A 13,870-nucleotide genomic window follows, 5' to 3' on the forward strand; every position below is an offset into this window, starting at 1 on the left:
GCGAAGACACACACAAACATTGTATAGACTTCATAAAGGCATAGATCAGCTGTTACCCATGACTGCCAGCAGAACTTGGCCACATAAGCCTTAATACTGTTGACCCTAAGAAAGTTCTGAGAAAAATAACAGATTGAGAAAGACAAAGAGATCTATAGCAAGAAGAGTACCAATTGCTGCATTTCACCCCTAGGCCTTAAAGCCAAATGCCTGGACTGTAATTGATTTGTCAAGACAGCCAACCCAATAAACTCCCCCGCCCCCCAAATTGCCTCACTTCCATCTTTTCACCTAAAGAAACCACACAGAGCCTTTTGCTATTTAAGGCATTAGAAAACAGTATTTTATTTTTTTAAAAAGAATCATCAATTAAACTGACTTTCACCTAAGGGGAAGCAACAGACTCAAAAAAACCTTGTTTCCATATTAATGAAAATTACTTCTTTCTGTAAATGCTCAAGAGCAGAATAAAATCAACAAGAAAAGAGCACACATCTTTCCCAAGTTGTTTCAGTAAACATCAGTCAGAATCATTAGATCACTGCTAAGGTCACGTTAACTGCTCTGTGTGATGCCTTGAAGTGTTCATTTATTCTGAGACACAGGTACAAACAGGATCCATAGCATTACCTGAAGACAGGCATTATTAAATACTGTAGTATTCTTGCACAGCCTTCCTTTCAAAGTTGTGCTTTCTTGATTTGGGAAGACACATCCTAGTTTTATACTACAGCCAATCCTCACAGCAGGCTGGTAAGGATTAATGTCAGGCCATCCTATACACGTACCAAAATCACTGTGAAACTGTCAACCGCTCCAACTCAGCCAGCTGTCACCTGGGACCACTCTCACGGCAGCTATAAGCAACCTAGACACAAGGCAGAAGAAGACTTCGTTAACATCACCAGAGAACCAGCTTTGAGGCCTCACCACGCTGCCCCACAGCTAAAAGCTGAACACGGACGCTATGTGACAGCACTTCTGGCTGAGGCTCCCGTATCACTAGTTATCAAATTCCCACAGGCTGGCAGAAACGGCAGTTTAACTGGGTGCAGGGCAAAGGCCGAAAGCCCCAGCTCTTCCTCACCGACCGGTGCCACCCAGGAGGCAGCGGCGGAGGCACAGCCGAGCCCGCCTCACCTCACGGGGGCGGCAGGGAAGAGGCGGCGCCGCCGCCAACGGCAGGCGGGCGCGGCGGGGGTCACCCGGCTGGCACAGCCTGCGCTTCCCCAGGCCGAGCCCTGCGCTCCTCGCCCGTGGCACTCGCTGCGCCCCAGGGAGCTGAACCCGCTGGCCTGAGGGAGCGCCCACAGCCCGCTGAGGAGCTGAGGCACGGCCGCCCCGCCACCGCCTCCATACCGCGCCCACCCCGCCTGACCGCGCCCCAAGGCCTGCCGCGCAACCGCCACCGGCCAGAGCAGCGGGGCAGCGTGCCGACAGCCCGGCTGCGCTCCTTCCCCCCCCACACTAACGGGGAGGCCGAGCGGGGCAGACATGTTGGCCTGGGGCGGAAGTCCCGTGACACCGTCGGGGGCGAGGGAAGGTATTGCCCTTAACCAAGATGGCGGAAGGGCGCCCGTGGGCGGTGGGAGCGCCGCTCTTCCTCCTCTGTGCCCCACTGGCCCTTTCCCTGTCGCTGCCTGCTGGCAGGTGCATGTAGTTGCAGAGATCTCCTTAGTTTCCCTTATAAAGAAGCCCTTGCTATTGTTTCGTCTTGCTGGCCGTTTATTTCCTCTGTTACTATCATCTTCCTGCATGCCCCCTGTGGTGAGGGGGCTGCCAGCATGGCTGCTAGTTTACCCCTTTTCTGCCTATCCACTTGGGTGGCTGGTACTGCCTTGCTGGCTGGCTGCAAGCAATTGCTTGGTGGTAAAAAAATAACACAGGAAAATCCTGGAGGGTGATGGGGACAACACTTCCCTCTTTGCTGATGCTTGAGGGAGGCTGTGGGCCAAGCCTCCCCTGGGCCTGGCAAGGGGACATGTGGCCATGGGGTGGCCTGAGGCCCATGGGGTGGGCAGAGGGAGCTCCCAGCCAAGTCAACCTAGCAAAAGGCCTCCAGCCTTCACCTCTGCGGCCAAGCCCCCAGCGGAGGGTCAGCATGCCACTCTGGTGTATCAGGGTTTGGGGGCCTGGGGAGGAAGTGCCTGGTCTTCCTTCAGCTTGTGTTGCCCCAAGCAGTGGACAGGCAGACCTGGTGGTGACACCCGTCAGTGTCCTGCCAAGTAGTGGAGCTAATCCTCACTTGTCTAGGCTGTGTTAAAAATTAAACGTTGGTCAATGATGATGTCACAACCTCTGTGCTAAGAAAGAGATGCACAATGCAGCCAGTGGGAAAACTGTCTATGCCACAATTCTCCTGAATTTAAACATTTTAATATGGCAGAAAATGGCACCTGTGTATAGTAATAGGAATTTCAGTCCTTTAAGTTTTATCTGGAAACAAGGATAACCTTGTTTTGTTTTTGCAGAGCACAGCTGGTAGATGTGTCCATGGCGATGGTAAAGCAAAGAGGGGGATTGGACTGGATGACCTCTGTGCTTCTATGAATTAATTTTTCTGGATCAAGAATCCTGCTATCACAATCAGATCTTTATTTAAATAAAATACATATTTCCTGGGGCCTGGAAGAAATATTTAACTATCTAACGTGTGCTTTTCTCCTTACATCAACTCAGAAAAATTCTAGCACACGAAGGCAGAGACAGAGGCTCCCAACGAGTACCTGTCTTGTGTGACTGCGTGAAGCATTTAAGTGTCAAAAAGGGTACATGGTAGACTCAAACTGCTTGCATCTATTAGAGTAACGTAGCAAGGGAAAAGGAAAATTACATGGAGAGCAGTCAGATGATACATATGATGGAAGAATTTGTATGTAATGCAGTGTTGGTATGTTGGATGAGATTAGAAAAAAAACCCCAAAGACTGCATAATGGTGAGATAGTAGTGCATGCTGCAGTGGTGGCAGACTTTAAAGGAAAAGAACTGGCTAGGTTCAAATTCTCTTTGTAGGAAAAAAATTAATAAGAAGGGCTTGATTGTATCATGTTGGGTATCTCCTAAAAACTTTGACTCTCATTTGATTAGGGATGTCTTGAGTACTTAATACTATTAGACAGATAAATTGAATGAAGTGCTTAGTCAGGATGGCTGGATTTCATTTCCCAGTTGTCATGGTTTAATGCTAGCTAGTAATTAAGTATCATGCAGCTGCTCGCTCACTCCCCCCCGACCCTGAGGGATGGGGAGGAGAGCTGCAAAGGAACGTAAAACTTGAGGGGTGAGATAAGAACAATTTAATAATTGAAATAGAATAAAAATGAAAGAACAATAATAACAACGATGACAATAACAGTTATAATGAAAAGGGGAAGGGCGAGAATAAAATCCAGAGGGAAAGGAAGAAAGCAACGTGTGGTGCACAGTGCAAACTGCTCACCACCCACTGACCCAGCCAGTCCCTGAGCAACAATCCACCTGTGCTGGCCACCCCCCCCCAGGTATATATATACAAAGTATAATGTCCCATGGTATGGAATGCCTTTTTGGCTAGTTTGGCTCAGCTGACCATGCTATGTCCCCTCCCAGTTCCTTGTGCCCTTTCAGCTTCTTTGCTAGCAAGGCCTGAGGACCTGCAAAGTCTTGCATCAAAGCCAAAACACAGCACTGCACTAGCTCCTAAGAAGATAATTAAGTCCATCCCAGCTGAAACCAGGACACCAGTATAGGCTGAAGAGCAAAATTATATTAATAACAGTGGGACACAGTTGCTTCTAGTGAAAGCTGACATCATCCAAGATTCTCTGAACTGAGAAAAAGAGTGTATTTTACTAAACAAACTTTTAAAAAGCAGTTGGGATACCACAGAAAAGCTGGATATAGTAACTGAATTTATTAAGTTCAAATAAAATACAGTATGAAACAGACAAGTATTCAAGGTCTTGTCATCAAAAGGGTACATTTTTAGAAATTTAGGAAACTATTCAGAGATGTGAATGAAAACCTCTTCTTCATCTGTTTATGACGTTTCAGACAAAATAAGTTCGGAAACATTTTTGAGACGATGAAGAACTGGAATATTAGAAAAATTAGGTAGTGATAGAAAGTCTTTGCATGACTGAAAACCACAGACACATACTAAAGAGAGTGGAGGGAAACTGTGGGAGCGTGTCTCTGGGGAAAATGAGAAGTTTCTCTGGGCGTCCCAGGATGGGGAGGCTGCAGATGAGGCATGCAGGCATGTATATATATGGTCAGCAGTTGTGGCCACTCCAGCAGTAACGTTTGCTCCAGCTCCACCAACCACTGGTGATTCCTGTGATTTCATGGCATGAGGAAAGAAACACGACAAAATGCCAAGTCATGTATGGAGGGGTCAACTGCAAAACTCTCCTGTAAACTTGTAACTCATTTGTAGGAAATGCAGGACCTAGATATACAAGATAAACACAGGATGACTAGGAGTCCCTGACATGATATGGGCCAAGAAAAAGACACCATCAAGCAGGCAAAGTATTTCTGAGTCTTCAGGAGATGCTGAAGGTGTTTATATATGGGAATATTTTAAAATGGGTGAGTTCACTTAAAAGACAGATCTGATCAGCTGTGTTCAAAATCAGATTCAAAATCAGTACTAAGATTGCACTTTTAGTAGAATTCATGAATTTGTTTAAAGACAATAAAAGAGAACCATTTGTGGTTTTTTTCTGTTGTTAAGGAGGTTTTTTTCCTTTTTAATTATATGAAAATAAAGCTAAATTAATTGTCTTTCTAGGTTTCTTTCTTTCAAAGCAGAAGACAAGCAAAGAAAATGTGGTTTTTTGCAATTAAATATCCCATGTTGGATGAAGACATTGGAGTACAATTTTGTACCAGAAATAGCTCTCAAAACCATAAGCGAAAGGAAACTTCCTTAAGCTGGAGAGGTATAACATTGAGGCATTTCCAAATTAAAATCTTTCCGAGCAAAATGCAAGCGTGATTTTAACGTGTGCCTCTAGGTGGTGCTAACGTTGTTCCAGTAGTCGAAGTCGCGGTTTTAAGAAATATTTCAAATACCAGTGAAAACATCCTGCGCACAGCTTTTGAGTAGAGGGAGGCGCATCTATTCAACAGACCACATATTGATGATTTGCGACGAAGAAGAACTCACACATTTAATTTCTGGTAAATGAATCACCCATAAATCTATGCTCAAATAACATTTAAATGTCGTGTTTGAACCCATGGAAGCTAATTTCAGAAATGGAGTTAAATACCCCATCTTTAAGCACATGTTAAATCAAAGAATTTTGACATGTTGGGTATTAATTTGCTTGCTATTTGGAGCACCGTCTTACACAGGCACTAATCTAATGTTTGAAGTTATGTTTATATTATATTACAGCTTGCAATTTTTATTCTACCTATATGTAGCATATACTAATTCTTGTGTTGTAGGATGTGTAGCAAGCAGCAGGGTCACAGCTGTTTTCCAGCAGTTTTCAAGGCCTTTAGGAAAGCAAGCCGTTGTAAGCCTTTAAGTGTTTTGCTGAGAAACTAAGGCGAAACTTTCTACTGGAGGAGGTTTGTGCACAGTTTGCAGAAAATGGAAGGAGCTGGCATTATTTTATGCTTACTATAAAACAGTATCTCTTCTTTGATATTAAATCAAAGATGATTATTCATCCAGCTGTGTTTCCTGTGGACGGTAGCATTACATTTCTACATATTTCAGGATACTTTTACTTCCTCCTGCCTCATTCAGACATACTTCCCTTGGCAGCTTAGGTTGCTTGGCATTCTGATCCTTACTTAGAGCTTTTGGATACCAAATAGTAGGAACTTACTTCTGAGTCATTGTTGCTGACTGATAATTTTCTTGTTTAGCATTGCAATTTCCAGTTGAGGCAAAGTCCAGAGACAGGTTGTCTTGCAGCTCACCTTGATGCTTTTTTAAATTAAAAGGAAATCTGTTTGAAGCAGTGGCTCATTTGTGAGATAATAGGTGCACTGCACAGCCTGGTGAGAGAGGAGGAGCCTGCGTAGTAGAGATGAGCCTTAAACTCACAGCTTTCTATGACCCTAGGAGGCCCTTTATCCTCAGTACTCTACCTGGTTGAGTGCAGTGGGGACAGGCTGAGAAGCAGCTCCCTTTCTGGCATGCATCTTGGTGCAGTGCTGTGCTACATCTGTTTTGAGTCCAGGTGAGCACCAAATGACCTCATGAATTCTCCTGGGACTTGGGAGTACAGTGATGTCAGGGGATATTTTGGTTTCTCTGTGGTCAATATAGTAAAACTCCACAAATTTCTCCAAATTTAATGAGAAAGGTCTATTTAATAAGGGTAGCCAACTCTACTGACCTACAAATTGCATGTGGAAGTCTTTGTATGACTGAAAATCACAGACACGTACTAAAGAGGCGAAGTCTGGGAATGTGTCTCTGGGGATAATGAGAAATTTCTCCAGGAGTCTGAGGATGGGGTGGGCACAGATGAGGCATACAGGCATGTGTACAGCCACTGCAGCAGTAATGGTTGTCCCAGCTCCTCCAACAACAGATGATCTTGTCATTTTATGAATACCGAATAGACGATAAAGGAAGAGTATTATAGCCAGAACAGCAAATACTTCATTTTGCTCTGGTGGGGCTCAGTTACTTAAATTTGTCTCTTTCTTTGCTTTTCTTGACTGTCTTACTTTCAAAAGTACATTGTCCTAAGGGAGCCGATCTGAAATCCACCACCCATTTGTCATCCCTTAGGAATCTCTTTTGGATTAGGTGTTGTGCACTGTTGGGACAACAATAGGACTTGAGGACAGACTGTGCCTTGCAGGGTTGATCCTTTAATTTGTAAGAGACATGTGCAATCAGCATGCATCTTAGTGTGGTGAGCTAACCACATAGGTAATACAAATTACTCACTGCTTATGGGTAATTAACCTGCTAATTATTCACAAAACATTTTGCTCTGTGGTGGTTTCATGAGTTGACAGGAATCACCCAAGCTGAAAGAAACCTTTAAAAATTCTTTTTACCATTGCCTCACTTCATGTCAAATCACATCATATCTCAGAAAAACGTCTTTGTATATACAATGAGGTAATAGTGAAACAAGAAACTCCTTCCTTCCACGTGAATGCCAGCTGTCACTTCAAGTAACCAGAGACACCCATCTATGTGAGGAATAAAGGAGTACAAAGAGTGTGCCTTTGGAGACCATGTGCCTGTTCCTGATTAGAGTTTTAGTGTTTGGATAAGCTTTAGATAAAGTCTAAGTTTTAGATAACATCTGAAACTTAGGTTCTGATTCTACATTCTTATGCATCAACAATTCTTTTTAAAAGCCAAGAGAGTTTTTTAATGCTTGTGTTTTCTCTAGTCATTTTTTGCTCATACAGTTTTACAAGGGGTAACCTGTATTCCTTGTATCAGTGTACTCTTGGTGCATATGAGTGTAAAAAATGATGGACAATACTTGAATCTTCTACCATAATGATGCAGAAAAGTATAGAGCTGCAGCAAGTATTGCAAGCTACACCATGTTCCTGGGTGCTGAGATGTTTGAGGCTGTTCGGGCAGGCAGGTCTTGTTTTATTAGGACTTCAGACTATGGTGGAGACAGCAGCTTACAGTGCTACTAGCCTTGCTGGGACATCATTTTTCTCCTTCACCCTGAGAGGAGGTAGGTTTCTCTGCATCATAACAATCCCCTTTCTCCTCTCTGCTGGGATATGGACACTTGCAACAAGACTCCCCAGTAGCTTTTTTTGTGATAAAGGACACCCTAACCCAGCAGACCTTTTCCTTTACTTTCCCAGAATTACCACCTTTCCTCCCGCCACTGCTCCAGTATGTAGCTCTTTCTGTAGTCCTGTTCTAGCATTTTAAGAGAAGGAGGACCTTTCTGCTGACAATATGGGCTAGTTTGAAACCCTTACCTTTAGGCTTATGAAGTAGATGGCATAATTATCTTAAATACGTCACCACTTGAAAAATAGCTGTACTTTGAAAAATGCCATGCTTTCCCTTAAATGACACATTGTAATATCTTTGGAGATTTCTAGACACTGAAATGGTATGTGCAGTGCAACTAAACCATAGGGACAACACAAAAGCTCCTTTCCAAAAGGGTGAATGGAGCACAAGGCAAAAGCCTTTTAAGATTTTTTAGTTCATGCTAGACCATTTGTCCATCATTCTTCTGTTGCCTTTGAAAATAGCTATTGTTCTGATGTGCAGGAGTAGGAACATTGATATCATAATGCACTTGGGCAATTGTGAGATGTAGTGAATTACCAGCTACAGAGAGAAAAACATCTTTCAAGACTATGCTCATTATACTTTCCATTTCGATGACAAAAGTACTAAAATTAGCTAAAGTATCCTGAATTTGTTGGATGTGTGTGCTTGCCATACACTGTTTTGGTATATCAGCCAAGTGATGGGGAACCTATTAAATGTGGTTTTGTTATGGTCATGCTGATTGAGTGGCACTGCCTTTTATAAAAACATGCTGATCAATGTAATTGATATTTCATTGTTTAAAATGCTTTCCTTTGTCCTAGAGTTTGAATTGCAGATACTGATTCTGATGAAAATTTCAGAATTATCACCTCTGTGCTTTCTTCTTAGTGTCAAAAGACGTTTCATATATAGAATGGAAGTAAATTCTAACTCTCATTTTGATCCTGTCATTTGATTTTTTTGTTTATTTGTTTTTATGCTGTAATTTGCTCTCTGAATTACGCATTCAGATGAGGAAAGGATTTTGGTCTACTGTTTGATGGATAAACAGGGAAAGGGCTAACAAGATTACTTATCTTTACCTTGGCCTACTGGTTTTCAGCATTAAGAATGTAGAGACTTATAATAGAAATATTAAGACTGACATAAATGAATGTCTAGATATGAAAGTACCAGAAAAATTAATTAAAAAAAATAAAGAAGAAGAAAGGATAAAAGAAAGGCATGTGTTGATGGCATCCAGATTAGCAGCTGGTAAAGAACAGAGCACATTTACTTCCACCTTCTCAAGACATACAGACAAAGAAAATGAGGACAGGCTATGATAAAGGACAGGCTACATGTGGAAACAGTCCAAAGAATGATGAGGAAATCAGCAGTGTTGCCTAATGACTTACAGAAGCCTTACAGGATGGAAAAGGCAAAATATCACCATTTCTGTCAAGCCCTAACGTGTACAGAAGACACATCAGAAAACCAGCACATGGTTGCCAATCAGGTGATGTGATGTGTAAGAAGACAGGTGGTGTGATGCATAGCCAGTGTCCCTTGTCCTCCTTGTCACTGAAGTGACCCTGGCCAGACTACTTGGACAGGAGCAATTGGGTGTGAGAGAATCCATGTGAGTGAGTTTTGTTTCAGTTGCCATTGCTTATTATACAGTTTCATACTGAGGTTTGTGCCACCAGAGTATTGCAAAAACCCTACCTGTTTTGTGGCTGTGCTCAGATCCATAGATATTCCAGAGATATAAATGAAGGACAGAAACCGGTATGCAGTTATTTGTACATGAATTTTTCCATCATATGATGTGATCTTTGTAAACACTAGTGTGAACATTTCAGCTGCTTTCTGAGTTAGGCACAGTATATCACACTGCCTACAGGATGGTGATGAAGCAGCTCATGTGGAGTGGAAGTGCAAAATCCAAGTTAGGCTCTGATGGTATAGAAGATCCTGAGAGTTTTTACTGCATGCTTGGTAGGGATTTGCATGCATAATCCATTCAGTTTCACTTAATTTCTTTGCTTGTATCCTTTGCTTGTATTTATGCTACAAGGATCATAAAAATATCGTAAACTTCACCATTTAACATGTCAGAAACTGAAGATGGAAGCTCAACGGCAATTTATTTCCTTCTAAGTAAGTATACCAAAGGCCCCCCAAGGAATCAAAGAGCCAGGACAGTTGATAGTTTACAGATATATACCCAAGACAAGTCTGTAGTACAGTCTGTTCCAGCAATGCTTTACATTGTGTTACTAAAGGACAGTGACAGTTTCCAGAAAATAAAGGCAATTATTTTATTACCAAAGTCCTGCTTAAGCAAATCACAGTCACAGAAAATTCATTTTTTTATATAGACTACTTCGAGAACTTCTTTGAAGAAATTGTTGCCAGTAGCAGTTTGTGTTTGCCAGGTGGACTGGGTTTTATTTTCTTGAATTGCCAGAAGATGGGGAAAAAAGTCACAGAAGTGCTCTTGCCATTCTTTCATTTATGCACTATCTGTCACAGAGTAAATAGGCAAGATGGAAAAGCTAAAACCAAATTTCTGCAGAGAAACAATGGTTTGTTTTCTTTCTGATATTCTCTTCCCTCCTTCAAAACAAAGATGAAACTAAGAGATACCAATTGGGGATACTTTGGATTACGTCTTGCTAGGTGGATGGCCAATTACTGTGGATGAATTTGTCCATTTTTGGAGACAGAAAACATTCTGCCTTTTACTGAGGCTGAAATATGGTCTTTGTCTGATCTTATAAGCATTTGACAATGAGGCTTAAAACACGATATAGAGATAAAATACCAAGCATAGCCATATTGCAGTGCAGTTTTTTACTTCTCTGTTGAATGAGTAACAGCTAAAATTTCCTTTTCTTTTGTTTTGAGAAATTGGTTCAGGAGGCTTTGTGGAACACTGTACAGAAGAGTAGAGATTGCTCATACACAGTGGGTTAAAAGAATAAACAGGGGGGTTATGATCTGATCTTTTTAGCACAGGCTGTAGAACTTTAGTCTGTATTTCTTGCATTAAAACCATTACTTGTGATGGAGTGAAAATACTGGATGGCCTGGGAGGTAATATTTATACAATGGGGGGAAATTCATGTCATACAACTGTGGATATTTACAGGACACACATCTACACCTGCCTTAGTCACTCTGCCCCTGTGGAGAACGCATGCAAGTTCTAGAGTGCAAGACTCTCAACTTCTACAGTGCAAGTCATCTAATTTATTTCAGACATAAGACTTTTGGATGAAATGAGTCATTCCCAAAGTGAGTGGAACGTAGGGAGAAGGCATATTGCTCAGTATTAACTTAGCCTTGAGGTATGTTGCCCACAGCATAATCTATGTACCAGTCATCTTCTCTCACATAGGAGAGACTGCTGTCAAAGTGACATTTTAGATGCCCTATGGCATCTCTGGAGGCTTGGCCCACGTGGAACAATTCCTACAGGATGCTGGCCTGGACAGGACATTGAGGACAAGTGGGATACATTAGGGCATCTAAAATGACGTAAGAGAATAGACTAATCCTTTCCTGTTTATTTCCATTTATTCTGCTTTTGAAAGATTTACTATGTCTGCTCAAAGTTTCTCTTCTAATTTTGTCCATCTTCCCTAGCCAAGGGTGTTTTCTAGCTCTCATTGTTCTTGTTGCTCTGCTCTACACTTGTCTGGTTGTTCTTCATCTTCCTTGAATTGTAGTGGAGAGCTATATTTTATACTAAAGCTCTTCTTGATGTTGGACAGAACAGAAGGATCCCTTTATAAATCTTGCAATCTCTAATCTTGATTAGAAGTCTAGTGTGTTGTTTTCCTTTTTATTTATTTATTTTTTAAATTTATTATGGCAACAGCATGATGTTGTTAACTCATGTTTAGCTTGTAATTCTTTATAACCTTCCAGTCAGTCTCAGTAGAACTGTGACTTAGCCAGCAGCTTCCTAGTTTCTGGTTCCAAGAAATTATTTTTTTGCATTTTTCATACCTGAATAACATTTTAATTTTCCTGAAAAAGATAAATTTTTAATTGTTATTTTGTCCTTTAATATGGTTGCAATCCCTTCCAGTTTTGTGTTTCTGGTATTTGTATTAAGTATACTCTGTACTGGGTGATTTGGGTGGTTAATTTAGATATGGAATGTATTGCACCCAGGGAAGACCTTTACAGAACTTCAGTCGCTACATCTTTCTAGTCTCTCAGTGCCACACTAGAAAGTACTCTGTAGGTATGGTTATCTACCAATGCTCTTCCATCCTATGGATATTTAATCCAGAACATGTTCAGTAGGAACACGTAGGAAACAGAGGCTTTGCTAAAGTCAGTTATTACATTGCCCTAGAAGGAAACTAGAATGGTTTGAAATGATGTCTTCTTGACAAACTCCCACTCTCCTCCTTTTCTTCTAGTTACTTAGTATCAAATTTTGTTTGATTTCTGAAACAGAACTGAAGTTATGTTGAGTTGAACCTTTATCTCCTTTTCAAGGATAAGCACTATTTTTTATTTTCTAGGCCTCTGATGCCTCCCCTTTCCTCCAGGAGTTCTCAGGAATAATCGCAGACATGCTGCAGCAGCCTGCTTTGCTGGCATCTTAGAAGCAACTGTGTAAGGCCACCAGGCAAATTTGAAAACATCTAACCTATATGAACATCATATCAAGGCCTTTTTCTTTCTCTTTCTTATTCTGGGGATTGCAAGCTTTGCCTTTTCTCATCTACCAGATCTTTTTGATCTGTGGTGGTTTTAATCTGATGGACACTTCATTGGGAGTCATTCTGGAGCAGTATTGCTAACCTTGACATTTTCTCCTTAAAATTTTGAATAAGTAACATTAGCTTTAGGTTCTTCTGTTTTCTGACCTTTCCTTTCTTTCTGTTACCCGGGTAAGGAGACTCTGATACTAGGTGTGTAACATTCAGTCCCAAAACAGAGACTTTGGTGAATCCTGGTTTCTGGGGTCCTCTCCATTTACTTTTGTAGAAGGCAGAAACTCTTCTCCTCCAGGCCTTTTACAGGCAGATACAAATAAGAAGGTAAAGATGAAATGTTTAGATCTTCAACTGGACTTTCTGGAAGATGATCAGAGACTTTTGTTTTACCTCAGAAGTGCATCTTGTTTATACGTGCAGGGTTGGCCCCAGCATGTAGCCAAGTACTCACACAGCTGCTCGCTCACTGCCCCAGCAGCAGGATGGGGGCAGAAAGTAGGAAGAACAAGAGAGTGGAAAGGTTGTGGGTCAAAATAAAAGCAGGGAAATAATTTACCAATTAATCTAAATATTTGAGTACTGACTTGGGTGTTGGGAAACACACAGACATTTAGAACACCTGTCCGCCCTCATTCACAGACTCAGCTTCACTCCTTCAGTCCAGACTCCTGTTCTTGCTGCAGGTTGCAGTCAGTCCCTTCAGTGAGGCCTCAAGCAGCGCAGAAGGCAGCTGAGGTCAGGACATGGTGGTTTCTCTCTGCTGCCCCTTCCTCCTCACTCTTCTGCTGCACTCAGATGTGGGTCTCCCACAAGGCCGCAGTGCCTTTGGGGGTACCTGCTGTGCCATGGAGTGCCTCCTCCTCTCCCAGCTGTGGTGTTTTGTCTGCTGTTTGCCCCAGTCCGCTCATCTGCCAGCTTCCTTATGTTCCTTCCTCCTGCTCCAACATTTTCTGCCCTTCCTTACACACGCATTCCTCAAGGCACCACCATCTTGGCGGCAGGGCCTGGCCGTGCCTGGCAATGGGGCCATTGGAGCCGGTGGGAACGGGCTGTGCCCGGTGTGTGGCAGCCCCACCGCCTCTCACAGAGGCCACCCTGCAGCCCCTCAGGACCAAAACCTTTCCACGTGTACCATGTGTACACCATGTACACATCGCATTAGATATTGAAGGGCCTAATGCCAGTGTGTACAGCTCAGTGAGGTAAATGCTGTCCCGGATAGGGCAGTGTCCTGTTGTGGAAGCTATTTTCTGGTTAACAGACTCCTTGGAGATCACGGCATCCATGTCATGGCATTGTACCTCTGAAAAACCCTACATGGAGTTTTTAGAAGACCAGAGACTTGGGTTTCCTCTTAGTTTTGAAGTGTCAGTGTCAGTGAAGAGTCTTCTCTTCAGGGGTTGACACCTGGGACCT

General features: G+C 42.4%; 1 long non-coding RNA gene across 11 annotated transcripts in view; it reads right to left on the bottom strand.

Annotated features, from left to right (window-relative positions):
• Positions 1-2,476, bottom strand: part of LOC308064064 — a 30,145-nt gene extending 27,669 nt beyond the window's left edge. For 3 of the 11 annotated variants that reach the window (XR_013928182.1, XR_013928191.1, XR_013928192.1), the window contains exon 1: positions 789-1,522. This is a non-coding gene — a long non-coding RNA (uncharacterized lncRNA). Of the gene's footprint in view, positions 1-788 lie in introns of all 11 variants that reach the window. The other 8 variants (XR_013928183.1, XR_013928184.1, XR_013928185.1 and 5 more) reach the window with 6 other exon arrangements.
• Between the last annotated feature and the right edge of the window lie 11,394 nt (positions 2,477-13,870).

Source organism: Falco punctatus, assembly GCF_963210335.1.
Source record: "Falco punctatus genome assembly, chromosome: 5".
NCBI classification, from domain to species: domain Eukaryota; kingdom Metazoa; phylum Chordata; class Aves; order Falconiformes; family Falconidae; genus Falco; species Falco punctatus.